General features: G+C 50.0%; 1 protein-coding gene across 2 annotated transcripts in view; it reads right to left on the bottom strand.

The window, feature by feature from the left end:
• CCDC17 (coiled-coil domain containing 17) overlaps positions 1-1,224 on the bottom strand; it is a 195,254-nt gene extending 194,030 nt beyond the window's left edge. For both annotated transcript variants that reach the window (XM_073594020.1, XM_073594019.1), the window contains exon 1: positions 1,089-1,224. The gene's annotated coding sequence lies outside the window, so the exon portion shown is untranslated. The remainder of the gene's footprint in view (positions 1-1,088) is intronic.
• Between the last annotated feature and the right edge of the window lie 13,219 nt (positions 1,225-14,443).

Genomic DNA, 14,443 nt, shown 5'->3' on the forward strand with positions numbered 1-14,443 from the left:
GGAACACCCCAGAAGAGATCCTCCAGGGACACCCCCGAGATCCTCCAGGGACACCCCCGAGATCCTCCAGGGACACCCCCGAGATCCTCCAGGGACACCCCCGAGATCCTCCAGGGACACCCCAGAGATCCTCCAGGGACACCCCCGAGATCCTCCAGGGACACCCCAGAGATCCTCCAGGGACACCCCCGAGATCCTCCAGGGACACCCCCGAGATCCTCCAGGGACACCCCAGAAGAGATCCTCCAGGGACACCCCAGAGATCCTCCAGGGACACCCCCGAGATCCTCCAGGGACACCCCCGAGATCCTCCAGGGACACCCCAGAAGAGATCCTCCAGGGACACCCCCGAGATCCTCCAGGGACACCCCCGAGATCCTCCAGGGACACCCCCGAGATCCTCCAGGGACACCCCAGAGATCCTCCAGGGACACCCCCGAGATCCTCCAGGGACACCCCCGAGATCCTCCAGGGACACCCCCGAGATCCTCCAGGGACACCCCAGAGATCCTCCAGGGACACCCCCGAGATCCTCCAGGGACACCCCAGAGATCCTCCAGGGACACCCCCGAGATCCTCCAGGGACACCCCCGAGATCCTCCAGGGACACCCCAGAGATCCTCCAGGGACACCCCCGAGATCCTCCAGGGACACCCCCGAGATCCTCCAGGGACACCCCAGAAGAGATCCTCCAGGGACACCCCAGAGATCCTCCAGGGACACCCCCGAGATCCTCCAGGGACACCCCCGAGATCCTCCAGGGACACCCCCGAGATCCTCCAGGGACACCCCAGAAGAGATCCTCCAGGGACACCCCCGAGATCCTCCAGGGACACCCCCGAGATCCTCCAGGGACACCCCAGAAGAGATCCTCCAGGGACACCCCAGAGATCCTCCAGGGACACCCCCGAGATCCTCCAGGGACACCCCAGAAGAGATCCTCCAGGGACACCCCAGAGATCCTCCAGGGACACCCCCGAGATCCTCCAGGGACACCCCAGAGATCCTCCAGGGACACCCCAGAAGAGATCCTCCAGGGACACCCCCGAGATCCTCCAGGGACACCCCGGGACTTCCCGGTCACTCACCTCGCTCCTCCGCCCGAAGTTTGCAGGAAGCGTCTCTGGTTGCCAAGGGAACGTCGGGACGGGGCGGCGCCGAAATCCAACTTCGGATCTTCTCCAATAAGCAGTCAGTTAGAGGCTGGGCCAAACTGAAACTTTCCACCAATGGGAGAATGCTGTGCCGCTCACGCCTCTAATCTGTGCGGATAAGAGACCCCGCCCCGTAACTTCAGCAGACTCCACCCCATGCATGAAGGAGACCACGCCTCGATCTCTGCCTGATCTCCTGGTCATGAGCGGAAGGAGGAGTCATCTCTATCACTTCAGTCCTGCCATAGGAGGAGACACATATAACCGGATACGCCCACTCACCCCGATCCTCCTACAGGACACACCTCTCAGTGTCTTCTGGCAGCTGGCTCCTCCCCCTCAGACACCTGACCATCACAGTGCTCCACCCCTTCCTTTATCAGAATACAGGAGAGTGCTGGGGGTGTGGCTAAACATAGGAGGAGCCAAACGTACAGAGTGCAGATGTCAGGAGTATATAGTATAAATCCCAGCGTACGGAGCGCAGAGGTCAGGAGTATATCATATAAATCCCAGAGTACGGAGCGCAGAGGTCAGGAGTATATCATATAAATCCCAGAGTACGGAGCGCAGAGGTCAGGAGTATATAGTATAAATCCCAGAGTACGGAGCAGAGAGGTCAGGAGTATATAGTATAAATCCCAGAGTACGGAGCAGAGAGGTCAGGAGTATATAGTATAAATCCCAGAGTACGGAGCGCAGAGGTCAGAAGTATATATCATATAAATCCCAGCGCACAGAGCGCAGAGGTCAGGAGTATATCATATAAATCCCAGAGTACGGAGCACAGAGGCCAGGAGTATATAGTATAAATCCCAGAGTACGGAGCGCAGAGGTCAGGAGTATATCATATAAATCCCAGAGTACGGAGCACAGAGGTCAGGAGTATATAGTATAAATCCCAGCGTACGGAGCGCAGAGGTCAGGAGTATATTATATAAATCCCAGCGTACAGAGAGCAGAGGTCAGGGTCATATCATATAAATCCCAGAGTACGGAGTGCAGAGGTCAGGAGCATATCATAAACATCCGAGTGCGCAGAGGTCAGAGTATATAATATAAACTTTTTAAGGATAATGCACAAGGCCGGTGCGCCCTCTTTCTTCTGTTTTTTATATAATATAAAACCCAGAGTACAGAGTGCAGAGATCAGAAGTATATATCATATAAATCCCAGTGTACGGAGTGCAGAGGTCAGAAGTATATATCATATAAATCCCAGTGTATGGAGCGCAGAGGTCAGAAGCATATCACATAAATCCCAGCGTACGGAGTGCAGAGGTCAGAAGTATATATCATATAAATCCCAGAGTACAGAGCGCAGAGGTCAGCAGCATATCATATAAATCCCAGAGTACGGAGTACAGAGGTCAGAAGTATATATCATATAAATCCCAGCGTATGGAGCGCAGAGGTCAGAAGCATATCACATAAATCCCAGCGTATGGAGCGCAGAGGTCAAGAGTATATCATAAATCCCAGCGTGCGGAGCGCAGAGGTCAGGAGCATATCATACAAATCCCAGTGTACGGAGCGCAGAGGTCAAGAGTATATCATATAAATCCCAGCGTGCGGAGCGCAGAGGTCAGGAGCATATCATATAAATCCCAGCGCACCGAGGTCAGGAGTACATTATATAAATCCCAGAGTACAGAGGTCAGGAGTATGTCATATAAATCCCAGATTAAGGAGCGCAGAGGTCAGGAGCATATCATATAAATCCCAGTGTACGGAGTGCAGAGGTCAGGAGTATATCATATAAATCCCAGAGTACAGAGAGCAGAGGTCAGAAGTATATATCACATGAATCCCAGAGTACGGAGCGCAGAGGTCAGGAGCATAGCATATAAAAGCCAGAGTACAGAGCGCAGAGGTCAGAAGTATATATCATATAAATCCCAGCGTACAGAGCGCAGAGGTCAGGAGCATATCATATAAATGCCAGCGTATGGAGTGCAGAGGTCAGGAGTATATCATATAAATCCCAGCGTACGGAGCGCAGCGGTCAGGAGCATATCATATAAAAGCCAGAGTACAGAGCGCAGAGGTCAGAAGTATATATCATATAAATCCCAGCGTACAGAGCGCAGAGGTCAGGAGTATATCATATAAATCCCAGCATACAGAGTGCAGAGGTCAGGAGTATATAATATAAATCCCAGCGTATGGAGCGCAGAGGTCAGAAGCATATCATATAAATCCCAGCGTACGGAGCGCAGCGGTCAGGAGCATATCATATAAAACCCAGAGTACAGAGCGCAGAGGTCAGAAGTATATAATATAAATCCCAGCGTACAGAGCGCAGTGGTCAGGAATATATAATATAAATCCCAGCGTACACAGCGCAGTGGTCAGGAGTAGATCGTATAAATCCCAGTGTACAGAGCGCAGAGGTCAGGAGCATATCATTGTAGAAATATGGACCACAATCGTAAAGTACTGTGACCTCCGGTGTTTCAAAGCATCGCCTGTCCCTCTAGTGATCAGTGTATCAGGTGACATCATATTCGTGTGCCAAATAAAAGGGTTTGTGGGATGAATAGTTCTCCCATTCGATAATTGCTTTGCATGATTATGTGCCTGGACTACATATCCCAGGGATCTTTGCTGCCACTAGAAAGATTGCTGGGAGTGGCTATAAAAGAAGCAAAAGCCAGCGCAGAGCTCTCTTCCTCTCAGGTCTGATGCCAGACAGACCTCTCCGTGCATGGAGAGAGAGGTTAAGGCCTACCACACGGAGTACCACCTTCCAACCCATACCCGAGGGGCTTGGCGCTGCCGTTTGAAGTCGGACATCCATCCAGCACCGCTCCGGTTGCCTGTCAGTCGGTGTACCAAGCTTCACATTGTGAGATCGAGATGGCGGATCCGTTGCACGAGTGTCGCTACAGGAGTTACAGTCTGGAAGAAATCTTAACGGTCTGATCGTTGGTGAGAGGGCAGTCGCCCAATCTTTACCAATCCTTTGTCATAGTTTCACTGGAACACTTTGCACAGACATCTCTACCCTGGGAATACTTTACTGAATCTATTTGAACACTGTCCTTAGAAATCTATTGCTTCCTACCACACCTAATTGGATTACAGTTAATGAGCTCCTACATACCAGTGAAGACTATCAGATCTGCAACGGGGACATTGATGTTAGTGCTGATACAAGGGCCATTACATTATTGATACTAGACCTATACTCTCTCCTTAGGGTAGCAGTACAGGCTGGCCAGGTTCCATCCTCTTCATAGTGTCAGTATAATCTGCTAGCAATAAATATCCTTTAAGGAGGTAGCATTATTTCTTCAAGGAAGTGTACATGTCATATTGCCATTTGTTAATATTTGCCTTGTGTTTTTCGGAGGAAATCCTTTGCTGAATTGGTGCTTTTGCCTAGAACTCAGCAGATCAATTCCCTCCTTTTCGTGACATCTCCTTTAATTTGTTCCAGTAAATATTCTCAGAACATAAATACGCAGAGTTGTCTGATTTATTACTCTACAGTGATACAAGGATGTCTGAACCCAGAGTGTCAGGTGGGTTTGAATGTTCACCAGGTCATGGCCGTGCAGATGAGCAGGTAATACCAAGCAGTCCCTTAGGGGGCCGTAATACATTTGGGGGCTCATCTGGGATGCTATCTGCAGCTGGCCCTAGCCGACCTAGACTGGAGCCAAAGTCTGCCTGGGATGTCGTCTCAATGGCCGCAGTTGCTTGGGGCAGAAGTCATGGGGCACCAACAGACAAGAGAACTGTTCTGGAGATTTCCGGGAATAAACACACCGAGAAAGAGATCAGAAGGTGGCTAGGAGCTCTGGCAACAGAAGTCTCAGAGGAGTTGGATCAGGTCCGGGCACTGATAGAATGGCAGGAAGAGTCGCCAGAGTGTTCAGGAGAAAGAGGTACATCTGACTGAAGAAGTGACTGCAAGGGTGTTCCCACTCAAAATGGAGAGAGAACAGACAGAGAAGCAACCCTTGGAAAAAAAACTCAGGAGAAGGATCCTGTACTAATAGGAGCCGACTCGCAGGCGCTCCTCCCCTCTCTTTCTACACGGATATGAGCCGATTACTCGATAGCATGGTGAAGAATGGATCTGAAAATGCCAATCAGAGCTACAGAAGACTTAGATTTTTCTCAGGACAATTGCCAACTCCTGTGGGAGAAGACGAGTTTGAGACGTGGATGAGCCAGGCTCTGCAGGCAATGGAAGAGTGGAGTGTTTCAGAGGCTGTGAAACGACAACAGCTTAGTGAGAGCCTTTGAGGCCCAGCAGCAGATGTGATCTGTAACCTGAGGATGGGCAAGAGGACTTGTGTTGCCATGGATTACATAGATGCCTTGTATGCTGTATTCGGAAGGGTTGAAACCACCGCTGACCTGATTGTATAAATTCAACCACACTCGCCAACTTTGGGGTCAATGCCCTTCTCGAAGATAATTTGACGCAGAGTGTCTGTCCGAATACAGCTCCAGATTAGACAGGATTCTGCATCAAATTATACTCAAGAAGGGCATTGACCCCAAAGATGTTGACCAGGCCCATCTGCACCGAGTCCTGCATGAGGCCCAACCCAATCATCCTATTGTGTTGAAGCTATTGCTAAAGAGAACTCAGGTGGTACCCATCTGTCCTGAGTTGATAAGGGAGGTGCGAGAGGAAGAGGCTCTGTTGGAAGAAAAAAGCCAAAGATTGAGAGAATTGATTTCTACTGCTGTGAACAAGGAGAAAGTGGTGGCCCGAGTTGTCCATACAGAAAGGGAATTCTCCGATGAGGATAGCAGAACTGTGTCTGAACCGATGGGGTTGAGCCCTCCTGACGTCCATAAACCAGTAGCAGAACTCGGGCCAACCAAATTGATGGCTCAGGTAGCTCAGGCTCAAACTCCAATGTATCATCCTCTGATGCAAGTGATGGAGACCCAAGCAAAGGTCCAGGAGCAAGGGATCTGTCCAAGTGCACAGAAACTGTACCAGGAGCGAGAAAAGAGATGTTATGGATGTGGAGAGGTTGGACATTTTCGGGCTAAGTACCCCAAGTCTGGCATTAGCCATCAATTACTCACCAAAGTCCTAAGAACTTTACAAAAATGACTTCTCCCAAAGCCGGCAGGAAACTTCAAGGGACCTCAGTGAAGGAGCTAGTTGAGAGTCCCAAGGGAAAACTGCACTCCAAAGACAAGAAAAGAGAGAGGAAGAGAGACAAAGAGAAAGGGAGACGCAAGCCACTTGTCCCCTTAACGCTTTTGTACCTAAGCGAGCCACAGAAAAAAAAATCCTCGGAGAATGGAAGACAGGGACAGGAAATCAATGCACACCTTGCCAAGCGAGTAGTTAAACCAACTCCCCTGCATCCCAAAAAGGTTAGTTAGGGCACAAACCATAGAGAAACCTACCAAAGGACTTAGTGGGGCCTTCCCCCATAGTATCAATACAGGTAGGGGGCATATATACACAAGCCTTGCTGGACACGGAAGCCCAGGTGACATTGCTATATTGGGACTTTTACCACAAGTACTTAGGGTTAGTACTTAAGTACTAACCCTAATCCTTTGTGCAAGCTTGAGGAGTTAGAGATTTGGGGCAATCGGGACTCAGAAGTGCCCATATGATGGCTACATACCCATCAAGATAACATTTGACTTCGCTCTAGCAGGAAAACCAGAGACCTTTGACACATTGGCTGTCGTATGCTCCCGACCTCCTGGGGCTGGCAGAAATCCCCTATTTTTTTTTTTGACAGTAAGAGTTTTTTATTTATTTTAAAAAATTATAAAATACAAAACAGCATGAACATAATCAGTACAGTATTTGCCACCAGATCGTAACTCAGTGGAATTTATCTATTGCCAAGCAATCGGAGGATCAAAGTTTCCAAAGGTGAAAAACTGTCTGTAGTAAAGAATATGTCTATTCCTAACTACCAATATCAAATGGTTCAGTACAGAAGGGGGGGTGCATATACTTTATACAAACAGAGGTATTCTTATCTTGTTTCTAGCATTTTCCTGCTAGAGGTATAGCGAGAAGGAGATTATTTCGGAAGGGGGGGGGGGAGAGGGACGGAGGAGAACAGGGAGGAAGGGAGGAGGGGAAGGACAAAAAAAAAAAAAGGGGGGGGGGGGGGAGGACAAGGGGGGGGGGATGGTCTCAAAAAGAACGATCCGGAACCACTCCCAGCTCTTCAGTAACTTATAGATGCAATACCGTGACAGTTGCATATGATAGGAGTTCACTGCTTTAGGCATCAGACCAGTGTGACCATATTTTTTCAAATTTCGCCGGGCAGTTCCTACTTTCATACGTAATTTTGTATAATGGAAGGACTTTATTGATTGTATTTCGCCATGCGGCAACTGTGGGGAGCTCTGTACCCTTCCATTTCAACAGGATTTCCCTTCTAGCATAATAGAGGGCAAAAGTCAGGCATAATTTGGTATAGCGGTCACCTTCTACATCCCCGAGATAGCTGAGCAAGAAGACAAGAGGGTCCAGTGCCAACTCGGCACCACAGATTTCTGTTAGTACCTCCGACACCCCTCTCCAGTATGGATGAATCTTGTGACAAGTCCAGACCATATGGAAGAAGGAGCCTCGCTCGGTGGAGCATCTCGTGCACAGTGGGTTGAGAGAGGGGTATATATTGGCCAACCTTTGTGGGGTATAGTATGCCCTGTGCAGAAATTTTAATTGCACAAAACTATCTCTGGACGCTATCATAGAGGGAATAAATGTGGATACACATTCTTCCCATATATCTTCGTCTAGGTTGGGAATATCTACCCTCCACTTGGCCAGTATATGTAAGGTGTCCGTGTCATGAGCCACTGTAAGATACATGTAGAGGGTGGAAAGTGGTTTGAGCAGTTGTTCTGATGTAAGGAGTCTCTCAATGGGATCAGAAGTCAAAGTGATTGGGCTAGGGAATTGGGAGGCAAGGGCATGTCGGAGCTACCAGTAACGAAGGAAGGAGCGAGGAAGTTTGAATGCTTGTTTTAGTTCTAGAAATGTTAAGATCTTACCGTTTGGCATTACTTGCTTGAGGGTAACAATGCCCTTCATTGCCCATGCCGCCGGGTCAGGTATTGTATTCAAATGGGGAAGAAAGGGATTACCCCATAGGGGTGTATGAGGGGAGACCTCCATGGGGTCACGATGTGCCGCCCGGGAGCACTGCCAAATCCGTATAGTGGTCTTCATGGGTACCGTAACAGCCGGGTGTGCTTTACATCCCCTGAAGACTAGATTAGAGAGGGCCGCATATGAGCCAAGGATTGCAGCTTCAAGGGTAACCGCTGGGTTCTGTCTAGGCTGGGAAAACCACCAGCGGACGGTAACCAAAACCGCCGCCCAGTAATATATAAGGAAATTCGGGAGGGCCAGGCCACCCCCAGACAGGGGGAGATAAAGGGTCCGTCTGGCCACTCTAGGAGGTTTACCCGTCCAGACAAAGTCACTCACAATGCTGTCCAGTCTCCGGAACAAAGCCCGGGGTATATGAACAGGAGTGTGGCGGAAAAAATATAACAGTTTGGGCAAATACACCATTTTGATTAAATTCCCTCTGCCCACCGGCGTAAGTGGGAGCTTGCGCCAGGTGGTGCACTGCTTGGTGAGTTTGTCCAACACCGGGAGAATATTACGGTCCAGGTATCCATCTAAGGACAAGGCCACTCTGACTCCCAAGTATGTGAACTCTTCAACCCATCGAAGAGGGGTTAGAGTATCGATGCGAGGCAGGGATGGGTGAAGTGGGAAGAGGACTGACTTGTCCCAGTTGATACGAACTCCTGAGAAACGGCTGAAAGCATCAAACTGAGACAAGGCAGCCCTCAAGGACCCGGAGGCATCAGCTAAATAAAGGAGGGAGTCATCGGCATAAAGGGACAATTTCTCCTCCAGCGGGCCTACTTTAATACCCTTGATAGCTCGGTCACTTCTAATGTGAGCCGCCAGCGGCTCCAGGGCCAAGGCAAACAATGCCGGGGACAGTGGACATCCCTGCCGAGTCCCCCTCTCTAAGAGGAAGGGTTCCGACGGGTTACCCCCCGTGCGTATGCGAGCCCTTGGGTATGCATACAACATCTGGATCCAGGAGAGAAAGACTGGACCAAAACCAAATCTAGAAAGGACCCTCCACAGGTAGCCCCACTCGACCGAGTCAAAAGCTTTCTCTGCGTCGAGTGAGGCTACCACCCCAGGGCTCCCCGGGTCAGCCACCGCAATATGAGTGTGCAATCTACGGATATTGATATCTGTACCTCTTCCGGGCATGAACCCCGTTTGGTCCGGATGGGTCAGGGCCGTGATAACTTTATTTAAACGGTTGGCAAGGATTTTGGCTAGGACCTTCACATCAACATTTAGGAGAGAAATAGGGCGGTAAGATGCGCAGAGGGTAGGGTCCTTCCCCGGCTTCAGAATAAGCACTATAACTGCTTCGCCCATCGAGGCCGGGAGGGCCCCAGTTTTTAAAGCTGAGCTAAAGACCATCTGTAGTCTAGGGGCTAGTTCTTCCATATAAGTCTTATAGAACTCTACTGGGAAGCCGTCTGGACCCGGTGTTTTCCCTGTCTGCATCATTTTGAGGGCTTTATGTATCTCTTCTAATTGAATGGGGGTGTCCAGTGAGTTTGCCGCGGTGGGTGTAAGGACTGGGATGTCAATTTCCTCCAAATAGTCAGTAAGGGCATGTTGGTCATATATTACTCGTGTGCTATATAATTGTTGATAATAGTTAGTGAAGCATCTATTTATTTCCGCTGGGGAGGAATGAAGTGTCCCTTCCTGGTCTCTAATCTGCGCTATTGCCGTTACCCTGGATTGTTCCCTGGACAGCCAGGCCAAAAGGCGACCTGTCTTCTCTCCCTGCTCAAATATGCGTTGGGATTGGTATAATAGCTTTTTTTGTGTCAGGGAGGTCTGCGTCAATAAGGTTTGTTGGATAAGGGATTGGAGTGTGGCATAATGTTGAGGGTCGCGAGTCCGGACATATAGAGCCTCCTGTCTAATCGCCTCAGCCTTAAGTCTAGTAAGCTCTGCCCTACGTAGTCTCCTTACTTTAGCAATGATACATTGGTAATGCCCCCTTGATGAGGCCTTAAAGGCCTCCCAGTGTTATCAGGGGCAGTGCCCGGGTTGTCTTCCCAGAATTGCTGCACCGATTCCCGAAACTGAGAGTCCACATCTGCATCGGATATCCAGAATCTGGACAACCTCCAGAGTCTATCCGACGGAGTCGCCGTCAGTTCCAGGGAGAGCAACAACGGGGCGTGGTCTGAGATCCCCCGTGGAAGTATGCTGATGTTTCGAACTCTGGGAAGAACAGGGGCCGCCACATAGGCCAGGTCTATACGAGAGAATGATCTATGCGTGGCTGAGTGGCATGTGAAAGCCTTGGTTTGAGGGTTTTTCCATCTCCATACATCCACCAGACCATATGTGTCAGCCCAGTCCGCTAAATCATGAGGAGCCGTACCGCCCACCGAGCTCCTATCCAACCCAGAGTCTGGGACAAGATTAAAGTCTCCCATCAACACAACATTATCCGGGGGGAACCGAGCCAGCCCTCCCGAGATTAAATTGAGGATCCTGAAGGAAGCCGGGGGGGCAGGTATACACCCACCAGCACCCATGGCAAGTCATATATCAGAGCATGTATTAGTACATATCTCCCATCAGGATCCAAAATTAAATCAAGGAGTTTAAAAGGGAGAGTTTTTAGGACCAAAATGCTGACCCCTCTAGCAAAGTTGGAGTAGGTAGAGTGGTAGTGGTGACCTACCCAAGGTCTCTTTAGACTGAGGGTTTTGCTACCTATCAAATGCGTCTCCTGTAACACACAAATATGGGGATTATGCTTTTTAATAAATTGAAACACTAAGGAGCGTTTCAGTGGAGAGTTTAGACCCCGTGTGTTCCAGGAGAGGATATCAAGGTTAGTCATGTATACAATTTAATTATTGAAAAAACAGGATACATGTTGCGTTCAAGTCCCGGTGCCCCACCAGCCATCATAAGGAGCGCCTGGAGTGAACCAGAGCCTGACAAGAGATCTAGTATACTAAGCAAACACAGTACTGTCAAATAATATAAAACAAAAAACTGGGAGCCAAAAACACGGCTCAACATGCCCAAACCTCCCCCCACCCCACCCGGCCCCTGAACATGGAGGCAGGTTTGTAACCCAAAATTTGCTACAGCCCAAAGGCTGGTCATGGAGGCAGTGAACTAGAGGCAACCAACCTCTAAGAATCAAAAATAGTCAAGTGTACTTTAAGTTCCGGTAAGGAAGAGATGGTGTGGATCACCCGGTGCCCCGGGGGCACAAAGCTTGCGGTAGTTGCTGAGTATCCCCGACCCCAGCCGGGATCGAGGGTTTGCTGGAAAAATAGCAGGGGAAGGTGGAGAGAGAAGGGGGGAGGAGAGGAGCAGAAGGCAGGTGGCTGATGGGGCCCCGTCCTGTCCCAAGGGGGATAAGGTGCCATATCTGCTTCTTTAGTGACATCCCAGGATTCATGAAGAGTCTCATCTTTTCTCCAACAGTAAATAGCACTAATGAAGGGTATCTATATATGAGGAGAAGTTCAGAGTTTTACACCGAGCGTTTCTTCTAACTCCACGCTGGGATTTAAGAATACCCTTGTGCCACTGAAGATGTACCGGAAGGGGGGAGTGTGGGCTAGATCCAAAGTCATAAAACCAGAGGGGGTACTGAGCAGGTAGCTTTCGGCTGTCCTTGATGATATGATAGGGGGGTTCACAGAGGTGCCCAGGATCAATCCCTCCCTTCTAGAAACAAGTCCCCTGCAGAGTCTCCAGCAGTGTACTCACAAATTTCCGGGGGGGAAGTCACCTGCGAATGGTGTCAGCCCATGCAGCCGCTTCTCTGGGAGAGGTGAAGAATTGCACTTTTTCGCCATCCTGCACCCTCAGTTTGGCTGGGAATAGCATACTATACTTGATCCCTTTCTCTCTCAGCATGGCACGGACGTGGTCGAAAGACTTCCGCTGTCTCTGTGTCTCTACAGAATAGTCTGGAAAGATGAGAATTTTCGTGTTCTCGTAGTGTAGTTCTCCTTGCAAGCGAGCAGAGCGGAGCACAGTATCCCTGTCTCTGTAATGCAGGAGTTTGAAAATGAATGTGCGCGGCGGCGCTCCCTGTGGGCCTCTGCTGGCAGGCATTCGATGGGCTCGTTCGATGGAGAAGTGCGGGGAAAATTGTGCTTTCGGGAGGAGAGTTGGCAGCAATTTTTCCATAAATCCGACCAGATCTGTCCCCTCTGCACCCTCCGGGAGGCCGAGAACCCGGAGATTATTCCTCCTATTCCGGTTCTCGGCGTCCTCGGCCCTGAATTCAAGTGCTCTCACCTTCGTTTTGAGAATCTGAATGTCCTCATGGTGTTCTCTCTGCACGTCTTCTGAGGCAGATATCCGCCATTCCACCTCCCCCACTCGCTCTCTGAAACGATCCATGTCCCGGCGAATGAGGGCAGTTTCCACCTGGACGTGGTCTATCTTGATGGTGAGAGTGGCCTGGCATGCGGAGATAGCTTGCATCAGAGCCTCAAACGCCTGGGATCCAGCCTGGATCGCGCCGTCCGGCGGGGCGGATGTCTGCGTCTCCATGTGGCGAGCCTTAGGAAGAGAAGGCCCGGGCTTCGGCGGCGTTCGCGTAGTCTCAGGGAGTCGCAGTTTCTGTGCCCCCTTTTTATATCTGCGCATTCCCTGAGTCACAGGGGGGCCCTCGGTGTGTTTGGTAGGGCAGTAAGTGCAGAATCCACACCAGGATTTTAGAAGGATATAAGTCCGGAGTGGGAGCTCTGGTACTACACGTCCGCTCCCAGCGCCATCTTGGACACGCCCCAGAAATCCCCTATTGATAGGCACCAACACCAACTTAGTGAGGAGACTACTCACTCCCCTGGCCTTGGAGGGTGCTCCCGTTGGGAAGATCCATCCTCAGTTGAGGAAGGAGTTTCAGAGGGCATTGCAAGAAAAGAAGGCACCTGCAGAAGGAGTGGGAAGACTGTGGCGACTGTGGCTACGGAACGCTCAAGAGAGGGTGCTGCAGCCTGGAGAAAGGGCCTGTCTAAAAGCCACAGTCAAGCTGTCCTGGAACCAACCAGGTCCGTATGTGGTGGTATAAGCTGATCCCGCAGAAGAGGTTGGAATAGAATTGGTTCCAGAGATTGTAACCACTCGGGCCTTGCTAAGAAGTGAAGAGCGAATCCCTGTCAGTGTGCGGGATGTCACTAGCCACCCGATTAGCCTAAAGCCTTGAATGGTGATCATAAAAGTGAGTGCTGTCACCCCAGTAGCAGGGAATGAGGTAGCTCAGAAGGAAAATGGAGGAGGAACCACTGTCCACTACCCAAATCATCCCCCTTCATGGGAAGAGAGCATTAAAGCTCAGATAGCTCCATATGAGAAAATGTTCTCCAAGAATGACTTTGATGTAGGCTGTGCCAAGAGCGCTCAACATCGAATTCGAATGACTGAAGATAAGCCATTTAGAGAGAGGCCGAGGCGAGTCTCCTTATGTGACCTGGAGGATCTTTGAGAGCAACTGGCTGAGCTAAAGAAGTCAGGGGTCATTAAGTAATCCAGGAGCCCTTATGCCTCCCTGATTGTGGTAGTAAGGAAAAAGAATGGGTCCCTTCGCATGTGCATCGATTACCGAACCTTGAACCATCCCAGATCAATACACGACCCCTCGCATAGAAGAAGCCCTACAATGCTTATCAGGGGCCGGATGGTTCAGTGTGTTGGATCTAAAGAGCGGGTACTACCAGATTCCCATGCACCCAGAAAACCGAAAGAAGACGGCTTTCATTTGCCTGCTGGGGTTTTTCGATTTTGATCAAATGCTACAGGAATTAACTGGGGCCCCTGCAACTGATGGAAAACACTGTGGGTGACATGAACTTGGTGGAAGTATTTACCTAGATGACATCATCGTGTTTGGCCGAACATTGGAAGGGCATGAGGCCCGGTTGGAGAAAGTTTTCTAGCGATTACATGAAGAGGGGTTGAAGCTCTCAATGGAGAAGTGCCAGTTTTACCAGACTTCAGTCATATATCTAGGGCACATGGTGTCTGCCGAAGGGATAGCAACTGACCCTCAAAAGCTGGAGGCGGTCACCTCTTGGCCTCGCCCAACTACTGTCACTGAATTGAGGTTGTTCTTGGGCTTCTGCTCGTACTATAGAAGATTTGTGGAGAACTTCTCGCAGATCGCTCGGCCGTTGAATGAGCTGTTGCAGAAGCAAACAGAGGGAGAACAGCAGAAAACCCA

This window comes from Aquarana catesbeiana, linkage group LG07, assembly GCF_042186555.1.
Source record: "Aquarana catesbeiana isolate 2022-GZ linkage group LG07, ASM4218655v1, whole genome shotgun sequence".
Taxonomy (NCBI): Eukaryota; Metazoa; Chordata; class Amphibia; order Anura; family Ranidae; genus Aquarana; species Aquarana catesbeiana.